A 14,336-nucleotide genomic window follows, 5' to 3' on the forward strand; every position below is an offset into this window, starting at 1 on the left:
ATACTTAGCACTTAACACTTCTTATCTTAAGAGCATCAAAGCATTTCACACATCTTAATAAAGACTCAACTTTTTTTTAATTAAAGATTTAATCTGGCGTGATATTCAACAAAGAAAATCTATAAAAATATCCTTTATATGATGCTACATGTAATATATGGTTAGATTCAATTTCTAGAGCACCAAAATAATGGATCTATTTCAAGATGAATACTATAGCAAATAGAATCAAACAAATCCATTTATTCTCATTTTTTACCTATAATTACTATTAAAATGAAATAGATTCAAATAGTAACTATTTATCAAGCATAGCCGATTAGATAAATAGATAGCTTTAAAAATTTTAAAAAGCTCATGCTTCTCTGTCTTGCATTTAAAATATTTTCGGCTGTCGAGCTGCCAATCTTGCATCACCACAGGCGTGCACCTAATCCCAGCTGGTCCTCCCAAGCTCGCAGAGTGCCAACCCTAGTCCCCCTGTGAGGTCCCATTTCCACTCCAACAAGATGAAAGGAGCTATCATGAACCAGGAGATACTCGCCAAACCCCAAACACAGGTGCGCCATAGTGGGAAAGGAACCACTCACCCAAAGAAGTTGGTTCATAGACCGGCTACAGCAGATAATAAAAAATTTCAGTTCTTCTTAAAGAAGTTAGGGATAAACAACACCTCTTGGTATTGAAAGGATGAATATGTTCCCAAACCAAGGAACAGGATCCACTTTCACAACCCTAAAGTTCAGGCATCCCTGGCAGGAAGGCTTTCACAATTCTGGGCCATGCTGAGACAGAGCAGCTGACAAATGCTACCCAGTGTCTTCAACCGACTTGGGGCAGTCTGGCTAGTTTAAGAAGACTGGCTGAAGCTCTGCCCAAACAATCTGTGGGCTGTTTGGAAAAGCACCACTTGCTACCAGAGAGGAGAAGGAGGAGGATGAAGTTCCAGATCTTGTGGAGAATTTTGACGAAGCTGCCAAGAATGGAGCAAACTGAATTGAGTCAACTTCTGAAGAAAGTAAAACTTGAAGAAGTTACTGGGAGCTGCTATTTTATAATATGACTGCTTTTTAAAATTTTGTTCATGAATCTGATAAAATCTAGATTTCTAATATTTTTGAGCCCTAGCCCTTTGGACACTGTAGCTCTTTCCAGTTTTGGCTTATATGCAATTAATTCTTTGCAGCTAATTAAGCTGAAGAAGCCTGGGAATAAAGGTTTATTTTGTTTTGTTTTGTTTTAGAGATTTTATTTATTTATTTGACAGAGAGAGAGAACATGAGCAGAGTGAGCAGCATGCAGAGGAAGAGGGAGAAGAAATCTCCCCACAGAACAGGGAGCCCAATGCCGGGCTCGATCCCAGGACTCTGGGATCATGACCTGAGCCAAAGGCAGATACTTAGCCAACTGAGCCACCCAGGTGCCCAAAGGAAATAAAGTTTGAAACAAAGTTAATAAAGTTCTTTGCCTAGTAATAGATAAAGAAATGAATGAACAAACAAACAAAATCTTCTCCCCTGTCATTTTTTAAAAATAGTTTTCACCCTCTGTGGTTACTAGTTTGAATATCTAATTGCTCTTTCTCAGCAACATCTGGAAGATACACCTGGAAAGTGGCAATGGCCGTCATCCCAACCGGACAGCGATAGGTACTTTTTTTTTTTTTTTTTTTTTGAGAGACAGAACACAAGCAGGGGGAGTGGGAGAGGAAGAAGCAGGCTCCCAGTGGAGCAGGGACCCCGATGCAGGGCTTGATCCCAGGACCCTGGGATCACACCCTGGGCCAAAGGCAGACGCTTAATGACTGAGCCACCCAGGCGCCCACGATAGGTACTTCTAGAGTCAGAAAAAGAAACTATCTATGCAGGTGTCTAGGAGGGAAGAACATATGGGTCTCATAAAGAATATTTTTATTTATATCATTGATTAGATTGTTCAAAGAGTATATAATCTGGAGCATTTGTGCTAAGAAGTGTCCATTAGAATTTCAATGTAATCTTGGAGAATGACAATTTAGCCATTAGCATGTTTACCTGGAAAGGAACTTATGAAATTAGGAAGCTGGAAAGGAAGGAATGAAAATAGAAAATGACATGGAATAACTGTCTTCTGTTATGTGGGAGGAAGTACTACAGGCATTTGGTGCTCATAAAGGTACAATGTGGCAGAAATTGGCCAGCCATTCACCAAAACCATTTCCTGTTTTTCCCTGAGATTATAGCTTGACTATTTCCCACTGGACTTTCAGTCAGATATAAGCATGTGACCCATGTCTGGTCACGGTAATGTCAAAAGACATGAGCAACAACTTTTAGACTTGACTCATAAAATTACCTACACATAATCCTTCATGTTCTTTCTCTTTCCACAGCTTGATGGTAAGGAGCACAGAGATCTTGCAAGCTGTATGTTGAAAATGGAGGAGCCACAGGATGAAAGGAGCTCAGGCACTTCAACTTCTAACTATAATGGAGTAAAAGGATCAGACTTACCTTCCTTCCTGAAATAATCAATAAACTGGAAAATATATTTAAAACAATGGTTTACAAGGCATTGGATATCAGGCAATGAAGGGTAGTGATCCCTGAGAGACAGTAAACAATGTAAGTTCTACAACTACCTCAAGAGTTTCCAGGATATCACTCAGAGAGAGGGAAACCTGAGAGGACCCAGCATACTTGTCTGAATTGAGAAGTCAGAGATGGGAGTCTGGGGGAGCCAGGCAGCCAGAGTTCACAGGATAGAGTACTATAAAGGAAACAGCTGCCCAGAGAGAGAGAGAGAGAACATAAGAGACATGCAGAAGGTACCCCTTTAGTGTTCAGCAAAATACTCATCAGCAAATGTGTGTGAGGAAACTAAGGCTGGAAAAAGAATGTGAGGAAACAGTATCTGGAGATCACACAGGGCTAGAAAGTTCTTCTTATCAGCTAAACTGGAAAATCTCATAATTTATGCAATACTGGGGAAAGTTTTTAGAAGGGTCTTGTCTCAGTAGCGGGACAAAATTAGCCTAAGACTAAATGCTTCTTTAGTCCTGCTTAACAAATATTAAAAGCGAGTCCTAAAAGGATAAAACTGTTTCTAACTAGTATAACAGTATTCCAGAACAAAGTTCAAGAATGTTTATAGGAATACAAAAACCAGCCGCCAATGAGGTAAAATCTGCATTGCCTGACATCCAATCAAAAATTGCTAGGCATGCAAAAAAGCAGGAAAATACTATCCACAATGAAGATGAAAACCAATCAATTGAAAATCAACCCAAAACTGACACAGATAAAATAATTAACAGACAAAGGCATTAAACAGTAACTGTACTAACAGCATTCCATATGTTCAGAAATTTATTAAATTTATTAATAAAACCAGTTATAAGATAAATAAGTTCTGGGCATATAATTTATTGCATGGTAACTATAGTTAACAATACTATGTTGTATATTTGGAAAGCTAAAAGACTGGATGTTGAAAGTTCTTACCACAAGAAAAAGATATTTTAACTACAGGAAGTGATAGGTGTTAACTTATTGTGGTAGAGATATATATCTCACACCATTATGTTGTACACCTTAAACTACAGTGTTACATGTCAATTATATCTCAATAAAACTGGGGGAGAAGATAATAAAAAGATCAGAGCTTCTAGGTGAAAGCCACAATCTTTGAAATGAAAACCACAGTAGATGATATTAACAACCAATTTCAGGAGAATTATTAGTGAATTGGAGGCCATAGCAGTAGAAACTAACCTAAATAAACACAGAGAGGAAGGGGAAAAAAGTGGGAAGGTAAAATAGAGCAACTTCTTTGGAAATAGTTAAGCAGCTTCTTAAAATGTTAAACGTACACCAACCATATGATCCAGCTGCTCCTAGATCTTTGCCCATGAGAAATGAAAGCATATGTCCATCAAAGACCTGTACGTAGGTGTACATATCAGATTTGTAGTAGCTCAAAACTGGAAACAACCCAAATGTCCATCAACCATTGAATAGGTCAACTGTGGCATTTATCCCTATAACAGCATATTCCCTAGCAATAAGAAGGAATTAAGTATGGATACATGTAATAACATGGATGAATCTCAAAATTATTATGCTGGGTGAAAAAAGCCAGAAAAATTAAGAGTACATATTGTATGATATATATATTTCTAGAAAATACAAACTAATGCATAGTAACCAAAAGCAGAATAGTGGTTGCCTGGGGAGAATATGAGAGTAAGACTGGCTTTCCTGCCCAGAAGAATTACAAAGGAGCCCAGTGAATCTTTTAGGGGTGATGAATACGTTTATTTTCTTGTCTGTAGTGATAGTTTTACAAGTGTCTACATATCAAACCTATCTAATTGTATATTTCAAATACATGCATTTGATTGCATGTCAATTATTCCTCCGTAAAGCTGTTAAAAAGATATTAAAGATCCTAATCCCTGAAAGTATGGAAAGCAGTTAAAAAACTTAGTCTTGATGTAAGTTATAAACAAACCTGTATTGTATTTGAGCCGTTTCTGCCTGCTTGTATGTCATATCCTAACCAATATTGCTTCTTATTAGGGCTTGTCCCAAGATACTAACCTGGTCCCATGATACTAACTTGCAGTAACTAAGACTGCTTTCTTATTCATGTTCAGTGGGACAGAGTGTCTTTTTAAGTAGCTTCCACAGAAGAAAGAACTTTAACTTCCGAAAGCCTCTATTTATGTATCCTTGTATCTTATTAGTCTAAATTGATATATGCTACAACATCTGAGGGAATGATGGTCAACACCATAGACAACTGTGTAGGTGATGCCTTGAACAGGGGCATCCAACCAAGGGGAAAAAAATGGGGACTCAAACCCAGCATGTGCCCTGCTTACCAAACTATACAATCTGATGCTCGCTGCATTCACCTAGAAGAAAGGTGCACCTGTCTGTAATTGCACAGAGCTGACATACAACCTTGTGCGGGCCCCAATCCTGGTGGTCAGGCAGATAGACTCTAGTAGGAAAAGGGAAGGGAACTGAGTGCTAGCTAAGGGGGAAGTGAACCAGAAAATGACCATGGTGTTATGATTGTTGGTATGGCTCTCATGTGTTTACTTTATTTCTATATATCTTTTCTGATATCCTAGATGAAAGCAATCTCATTTATCTGAAATCTTATACATTTTTATCTTATAAAAAAATCTCTTACAGGGGCTCCTGGGTGGCTCAGCTGATTGAGCATCTGACACTTGATTTCAGCTCAGGTCATGATCTCAAGGTCATGAGATCAAGGCCCACATCAGGCTCCGTGCTCAGAGTACAGTCTGCTTAAGATTCTCTCTCTCCCTCTCCTTCTGCCCCTCCCCCCACTGACATGTTCACACTCTCTCTAAGTAAACAAATAAAATCTTAAAAAAAAAAAAATCTCTTACAGTGATTGCAGCTTTCTACCTTAAATTATAATTGATTACATGGATGGAAGTTAGGAATACAACCACGGAGACAGCCAAGGATTGGAAGACTGTGTATCAAAACTCCTATAGGACTGAATGGAGACAGAACTTTTTGGTCAACAAAGGAAAAGCTGGTCTATTTACAAGGAGTTCCAGCAATATCTCTATTTTGAGTGGAAAGTACTTAGGTACAAAATGTTACTATGCCACCTCTCCTTTTCTCAAGACAAGAAATAACATGAATTCTTAAGCATACGGTGTATTATGTCCAACAATGACCAAGAGAGAGAAAATGTTCTGATGAATGCAGTACCCAAGGAGGAAAATTTCCTGGGAACTTTCAAGATGCAGCAGTGAAGTCCCATGACATCTGGGAGAGCAAACATAGGAGTAAATGAATCATCTAGAGAACCAAATTAAACACCAATTCTGCCACTAATTCCACTGCCCAGGTTTACTTTGGGGTTTCTATCAGTTGGGTGCTATGTGATGGCTGAAAGTTGTCATAACGTCATGTTAGCAGGTCATGGTGAACTCCTACTGAGCTGGCAGAACAGTCAGTTCAGGCTGCAAGCAAATACACTGAGAGGGTCACTTGTTCGCACTCACCAACTTGTACAAGTTCACTCGCAGTATGTATGGTGGTAAATATACAGTGAAGGAACTTTTATTAAATGGTCTTTTAAATTTTTCAATATTGTAATTTATAATGCACCACATTAATCACATTGGCCTACTAAAATAATGTTTTGGTAGTGACAAAAATGTTTCTATAAAAATGAAATTAAAATGATAGTGATAGTGATAGTGATAGTGAAAACTAACCAAAGAATAGTCCGGGCATTCCAAAAGAACAAAATCAAGTACACAAAAGTAAAGCATAAAACAAGCCAATGCATGTTTGTACTATTAAATTCAAAACTGGTATTTAAATTGCAGTGATATCATCTATCACAATTTTTTTTTTTAAGATTTTATTTATTTTTTTTTTAGAGAGAGAGAGAGAGAGAGCTCACAAGGGGGGGGGTGGAGCAGAGGGGAGGGATAGAGAGAGGCAGAAAGAACCTGAAGCAAACTGCATGCTAAGCGCAGAGCCCAATGTGGGGCTCCATCCCACGACCTTGAGATCATGACCTGAGCCAAAATCAAGAGTCGGATGCTTAACTGACTGAGCCACCCAGGTGCCCCTCATCTATCACATTTAATTAATATTCTATCACTAATTAAATAAGTCCTAGATTTATGTATCTAATCTATAAGTGTGCTTTGATTTTCCAGTTCAAAAAGAGCTAGTGAGTTTATACCCAGTCTTATCCTTACACAAATTTTAGTAACATCATGATAAAAATAAGTTAAACCAACACTAGGAATCCATGGAAATGTTTTCATTTTAAAGGAGGTCTATATTTTACTCAAGTTTGTGAAACAATCTTATATAAAACTTTTTCTTAATTAAACATGTAGAGGGCATGCTCTACAGTTCTGAAATTCTCAAGCTGGATAGGAAAAGTACCAGAAGAAATGAAATCAAGGAGACAAAGCCAGGAGAGGGTTATGGGATAGAAATATACTACCTAGAAATTCCTCACAACTCAGACAATTAATTTTTAAAAACCCTCCACAAATGAAGACACTATGCCTTTAGTTCTACCCTAGACTTTAAATGCCGAAGGAAATTTTCGTACCTGATTCACCACTATCCTACACTCTATCTTATTCAATATGTGTTTATTAAGTAAATGCATTCCAAAATTGGTCAAAATTAAGGAAGTGGCAAGCCAGTCCATGACCACACATATTGCAGTTCAACAAAATTTATTGATTATATGCTGAGAATAGTTACTATGCTAGGTGCTGTGGATGTACAAGTGAAAATGATGTAATATGTCCCCATGAATAATCACTGAGAGACAGACATAGAAACTGTAAAGCAGTATGGTAAAAATAAGACATATTATAATTTACATATTTATTTTTATATAAAATATGTATTATATATTAAATTATGTGTATATATATATATACAAAAATTGTTCAGAGGATGGAATAATTCACTTCAGAATGGTAGCAGTAGAGGGAGGAGGGTCAGGGAAGTATGTACAGAGGAGATGGTTAGATTCAATTTTAAAAGCTAAAAGGACTTTCTTAAATCATATAGAGTATGAAGATCATTCTAGGCAGAAGGAGAGTACATGCCCTGTGAAAACAAGGGTCATATTTTTTTTTAATTTAATTGTAAGGGATGGTTGAATTCTGTGACAGAATAAACTTCCTAGAAAAGTAATATGTTATGTTTACTCAGACTAAACACCATATTTGAATTTACCTAGCGAATATAGTAACTTATTTAATTTCTTCCTGAAACCAAAGAAGACAAAATTATATTTTAAAATGTTTGTATATAAACTATGGACATTAAGATTTTATACTTCATCTGGGGTATTAGTCAGGGTTCTCCAGAGAACCAGTAGGAGACACACAGAGAAATGATAGACAAACAGATAGAAAGATAAATAAATAGATAGATGATTGATAGATGATAGATAGATAGATAGATAGATAGATAGATAGATAGATAGATAGACAGACAGATACTATAGGAATTGGCTCACATGATTATGGAGGCTGAGAAGTCCCACAGTCTGCTGTCTGCAAGCTGGAGACCCAGGAAAGTTGGTTGTATAATTCAGTCTGAGTCTGAAGGTCTGACAACCAGGGACACTGATGGTGTAAAACATACTGTTAGTGATTGGAGCCAAACTAACTTTCCAATCATTGACTCATTAATTACGTGTCCTTGAATTACTTAGCAAAGCTTTAAACTGACTGCTTTGAAACAGAGATAAATATATTTTAATAGACACCTAGTAAGAAAAAAACCATCTTACTAAGAAGTAATACCTGGGAAATACTAGGTTTTATTAATCATGGCAGTCAGTGATATTCTTCTAGCTCTAAAAACTGGAACTATGAGCCTGAAAATTTGCAAGTGTAAAGACTTGCAAGTGATAGTTAAAAGAGATCATGGCTGAAGAGCAGGGCTTTGCTTATTCACCTTCTTCCATGAGTCAACATGAGTTCCTTGCCCTCACGGGGGCGTCTTCCCACTCTTCTATGGTTCATATCTCACCCTGATGGCTTCCCCATAGGAAGACTCACTCTGTTTGTCTTAGTTCCAGTTCTCACCTACTACTCAATCTTCTCTTGACCCAACATTCACAGCCCTACTTGTGTCATCAGCCCTGAAGCCCTTCAGAACTAATTCCATTGTGTCTTTATTCCGTCCCATGAGTCAACTCCTGATGTTCAGGACTCCCAGATCATTTCCTGTCTCCTGCTTGCAGCCCTGCATCACCTACTGTGATCCTCCTTCTTAATTAGGCCTCAGCATTCGAAATCCTTCCACCGTGTCCTCAGGAACTCATCCATTATATCATCCGCAAAGTCCTCTATTTCACAACAGTGTCTCTCAACAGTCTCTCCACCTTCTGGAAACTGACTTTTGCTAAGGATCCTGTCTTCCCCGTGGCTGTTTGAACATACCAGCATTATCATAAGATATTAACACATGGTTAGTAGTTGAGAGAAAAGATCAGTCTATAGGGAGACTTCCAAAATGGTTTCCTTCAACCTCCAGGTAAATGAGCTTTGGTGACCCTATAATTATCGTAGGAGACACTATCTAACTTTCCTATGTATTTTATGCTGCAATGTAACAGAACAGACTACAGAGAATCCTTGAGTTATAATCTCATTTCACATTTCTCTGTGATTAAGAAAGGGGATCTTTGGTATGGTCCAAAGAGTCTAGGTTTATACTTACTTTCAGACTTTGAATGCTGGCCCTTTAGTCTCCTACTTGTGTGATTCTATGTAAGATTCCTAACCCTTTGCAACCTGAATTGTCTTATTTTTATAATGTAGAAGATAATATCTTTGAGAGCCTAAAAATTCAATGAGAAAATGTACATGAGAATAACTGAATAAAAACTATATGCTCAAAAATGGCACTTATTCTCTTTTGAATTTATATGTCTGAGAAGATTTGTTTAGAAGAATGTCTATAACTTTAACTTTGGGTATAATATCTTGATAGCTCTTATAAAAATAAATAATATAAAGGGAAATCATCCTACTTTTCAGAGTGTTCCACATTATAATAAAAAAACTTCACATTTGTATATTCTTTTTCATTATCCAAAGCCTTTTCATACATACTATTGTCGCAACTCTGCAAATATTAATTCATGTTTCCAGATGGAGACTAGATTTCAAAGAAATCTTTTACATTGCTCCTCAATGAAAATGATCTATTTCGATAAACTATGCTTGGTGATTGTATCTCTAAATACAAGAAATTCCCAAATTCAAGAGATTATTCATAAAATTAGGGAAGATTTAATATAATAAAAGGTAGTTTAACTTCCAAAAATTAATAGAGCAAAGGATCTCTATTTTCAAATATAGTAGGCTGGGTCACACATACACTCCCACTGGGTTTAAAACATTAGGCCTAGAAAAAGTCAGATAAATTACACAAATCCTAATTTTGAAGACATCAAGATGCCGTGGGAACATGGAGTATACTAAAATTTCAGAGAAGCTTATGTCCTAGGTAAGTAAGCTGATGATCTCCAATCTTGGTTCCCCACTAAGGTCATTCCCCATTCTGACCTCAGGCTGAGGATTAGGTGTGGCTCAGGCCCAGGACCTCTGTTGGGGAAGGAAAAATCGAAAGCTGTTAGCCACCAGGCCAGGCTGGTGTAAAACAAGTTGAAAACCTGAGGGACCTCAAAGTCTACAATGATTCTGCTTCCCAACCTCCAGTGTTTTGGCAGTGGGGGAGGGGCAGATTTCCACACCACCACCAATTCTTTAGCACTAGTTGGGTGTCCTATTGTTCAACTCTACTCTGACACTATCTACTGGGAGACAGCATCAGATTCCACAGAATAAGAGTTTGTTTCTACAAGACTCCCCACCCTACTTCAGATACCAGTTGAAAGCCCCGTTGTCACCTATGCCTCTGACCAACTGGCTAGATAAACAGTAGAGGTTCCCACCACTCCCTCCGTGGGTTCAATTAATTTGCTAGGATGGCTCACAGAACTCAGAGAAACATTTTACTTATCAGATCATTAGTTTATTATAAAAGGATGTAACTCAGGACAGCCAGATAGAATGGATACACAGGACAAGGTATGGGGAAAGGACACAGCTTCCATGCCCCCTCCAACTACACCACTCTTTCCACATCTCCACAGGTCTACCAATGGAACCTCTCCAAACCCCATCCTTTTGGGTTTTTATGGAGGCTAAATCATTGGCCACTGGTGACTTAACTCAATCTCCAACCCCTCTCTCCTCACCCAGAAGTTGGGGTGGGACTTAAAGTTTCAACCCTCAAATCACAGGCAACCAGCCCCTCTTCCCCACCCTCATCTTTAGGTGCTTTCTAAGTCACTTTATAGCATAACAAAAGATATCATTATCTCTCTGGGCATTTAGGAAATTTTAAGGATTCTAGGAGCTCTTGTGCCTGAAACTGGGACAAAGACCAAATATATATCTCTTATGAAACACAATATAACAAAAGCCCTTATAAAATAGTTCCTAAATTCTGGGGCTGCACTGAGGCTGGGAGTTATGCAAAATATTCTAGAAGGGGATGTTAAAACGCCCTTAGTCTCAGGGTGATGAGAACATAAAGACTGGTGGGAAAATGTTGGCCTCAAGCACATAGCCAACCTCTCCATAGAGATATTTTACCAGATTGTGAAGTTGTATGAAATAGGAGGCCCAAAAGCTATGTGGAAACCTCTGAAGCACATAGTTGCATCCCCCACAGTTTTTCAGTTTTCACCAAAGAGACAAAGGCTTGCCAATATCTCAGTGTAAACCCCAAGATTTAGGATTGTTACATGTTCTTGGTGAATTGTCCTCTTTATTACTACATGATGTCACTCTCTCTCTCTGTAATAATATTCCACCTTCTAAAGTCTACTTTGTCTGACATTACTATTGTCACACTAGTTCTTCTGATTAGTTTTAGGTACAAATGTACACATCTCCTTCTCCCAAGGCAGTTTCTCTCATATTTTGATAATAGGGTACCTTCAGTTTCTAAAGTGGTCAGAAAGATTTCGCATTGCATGCTGAATATCCCACATGGTTATGCATGCTGGCCATGCCATGAAGACATGAAGTAGGGTGTGACTTTCATGTCCCTTCCACATATCCTCTCAACACACACTTTGCAGAGACACATATGAGCAATGAGCTTCCCACACTCACAGCGATCTCTCAAGCATACTCAAGAGGACGCCCAGAAATTCTCAGTGCGCTTAGTTCTAATTCTTTCTGTTTCTTCCCAGTCAGAATGCAAAGGCGTGTGACATGACATTTAGCCAATCCATTCTAACTTATTTTTCAAAGTACGTCATTCCTTGAAAATTTTACTTATTGTTAACCTAAATGCATGCTAAATTGGTAATTTTCTCAGTCTTGGTTGATGGCAAACTTGTAGCTGCAACCAAACAGTGTAAGCCAGTACCTGTTCCCCCAAAATTCTGCAGGGATGCTAGACCATCTAGGCAGATCCTTCAAAGAACATGACTAAAGAGCCATCTCCTGAGGTGAGGTTAAAGATGACAGAAATTTGGAAGGAAAGCAGTTGAGGGTGTAAAGATACTTTCTCCCCACCACTCGCTCCCAGACAAAAGAAAAGGTGTGTTCCCCTTGTTTTGGGCCTATTGAGAAAGGTTGCAAGAAGACCACTCAGGCAACTTGATATACATCCCTTGGAGTTTGGGAACTAATGCCAAAGAAATCTGAACCAGGTAGGCTGTGACTAGAGTGAAAAGTGGTATCCATGGCGGGAAGCAGCTGAGTTTCCAGTGATGATAGGCGGAAGATGCCTATTTGTCAAGAACCCAACGGGGACTGTGTAGTAGGGAGCCACTTTGGAGAGTGCTTTGAAATAGACTCTGTCCAAGAGTCAGCCTCATTGTAAATGTGTTTATTAGATTCATAAAGAAAAGGGTAGAAGTCATGAGTGGACAGCCAAGAGGAAGACACTGACAACATCAAGGGGGTGAAAATCAGATGTTTCCAACTGAGAAATCTTTAAGGAAGCCACAAATGTGCCTCGGGACAGGGAGAAAAGAAAATCACTGACCATCCACCACACCCAGAGACCACTAGCTCCAGATCACAAGCATACAGTTGAAGCATGGCATTTCCTGAATCTGACCACTTTGTTCTTTCCTTACATGAATCCTAGAGAATTCAAGAATCTCATCTAGTGAAAAGAAGCTTATCATGGCTTCCTACTCCAAAACTGATTTCCCGAGACACAGTGTTCATGCAAGTTGAAGGAAAGGGAACCTTTGGTTTCAAAGGGATTTCACAGTTTTATTTTTTCAGATTGGACATGTCAATCATTTGACTGAGTTTTTTCCTGGAATTAAAGTGATATTTAATTATCTGGGAGTGACTGGAATTGTCTTAATACCTGATCTATTTTTCACAGGTAGCAAAGGAAGAAAAGGCTTCATGGTAGGTACGTGAATTGGTACTGGTTGTAAGGAGACGGTTGTTTCTGTCAGCACTTTTCACAGAGTAGCCAGATGCAGATCAATTCCATTTCCTCTTTCAGGAAAACACCAGAAAAGTAATCTCTGAGCTTTCATTGTATTTGGGTTGGGGTCATATGACTGAAATCTGGGCAGTAAGTGCCCAGTAAAAAGGGACTGGAGATTTCCACTATGTAGAAACCTGACCACTTTGTTCTTTCCTTACAGAAACCCTGGCTATTAACTACCCCAAAGATCCTTATCTAATTTTCTCTGACCTTATGCCTCGAAGTGAAAGGTCTGGGACCACAGATGATGGAAATCATGCTGCAAGATGGGAAATCAATATCCCCAAGTATTGTTTGGAAGGCAGTACTACCCCAAAATCCCCAGCAAATCACCTGACCCCTATGTAGACTGTTACATGAGCAAAAAATAAACCTTTATTGTTTTAATCTATTGCAATTTGTTTTCCCCAGCAGCTAGAGTTAATTACACTGATGAATACATAGCCTAACTCTCTTTCTGACAATGTTAGCAATTATATGCATCATACCCACAACCGATTGTGATTAATCAGTGAGTGGTAACACTAAGTAGAGAGTGATTTCCTTGGAGATCCAGAGATCTCCTCCTAAAGCCTGATGAGAACACAGAATCACAGAAATCTATCCTTTAGTGGACAGGCGACCACGACTACATCACAAGGCTGTGGTGTGGAGAGAAGAGTAGGGTATGTGTATTTGAGGTCCACAGGAATGGTGAAGGCCAGTTGGGAATTTAAACCCTATCCAAATTTAAACAAGGTCAACTCCTGGTTTCTTAGTGGGAAGATGAAATTAAGACTTTTGGTTGGATTAGTCAGAGAAAAATTTGGTTATACACAAATTTGAGCTTGGCCTGGAGAGGCAGGTAGGATATAATCAGACAGAAAAGAACAGAGAAGGTGTCTGTGGAGGGAAGGGCAGCACAAAAAAGGGTGCAGGGGCACCTGGGTCGGGCAGTCAGTTAAGCGTTTGACTCTTGATATCTGCTCAGGTTATGACCTCGGGATTGTGGGATGAGCCCTGCATTGGGCTCTGTGCTCAGCAGGGAGTCTGCTTGAGATTCTTTCTCCCTCCCCCCTCTACCCCTTCCCATGCACTTTGTCTCAAAAAATAAATAAATAAGATCTTTAAAAAAAACAAAAAAGGACTGAAAAGATGAACGGGGTAAAGGAGAATTTTAAATAATGGGTTGGTAACATAGCATAACTATTAGATGATTCCCAGGGATAATATATTAAGAAATTTACCATGTGCCAGTTACTGTACTAGGAGCTTGATATTTCATTTAAT

General features: G+C 38.7%; 1 pseudogene; it reads left to right on the forward strand.

Moving 5' to 3' along the window:
• Window positions 1–509: 509 nt before the first annotated feature.
• LOC123792339 (transcription factor BTF3 pseudogene) lies at window positions 510–996 on the forward strand (annotated as a pseudogene).
• Window positions 997–14,336: the final 13,340 nt, after the last annotated feature.

The sequence above is a fragment of the Ursus americanus genome, chromosome 16, assembly GCF_024610735.1.
Source record: "Ursus americanus isolate L20-20 chromosome 16, mUrsAme1.1.p, whole genome shotgun sequence".
In the NCBI taxonomy this organism is placed as follows: Eukaryota; Metazoa; Chordata; class Mammalia; order Carnivora; family Ursidae; genus Ursus; species Ursus americanus.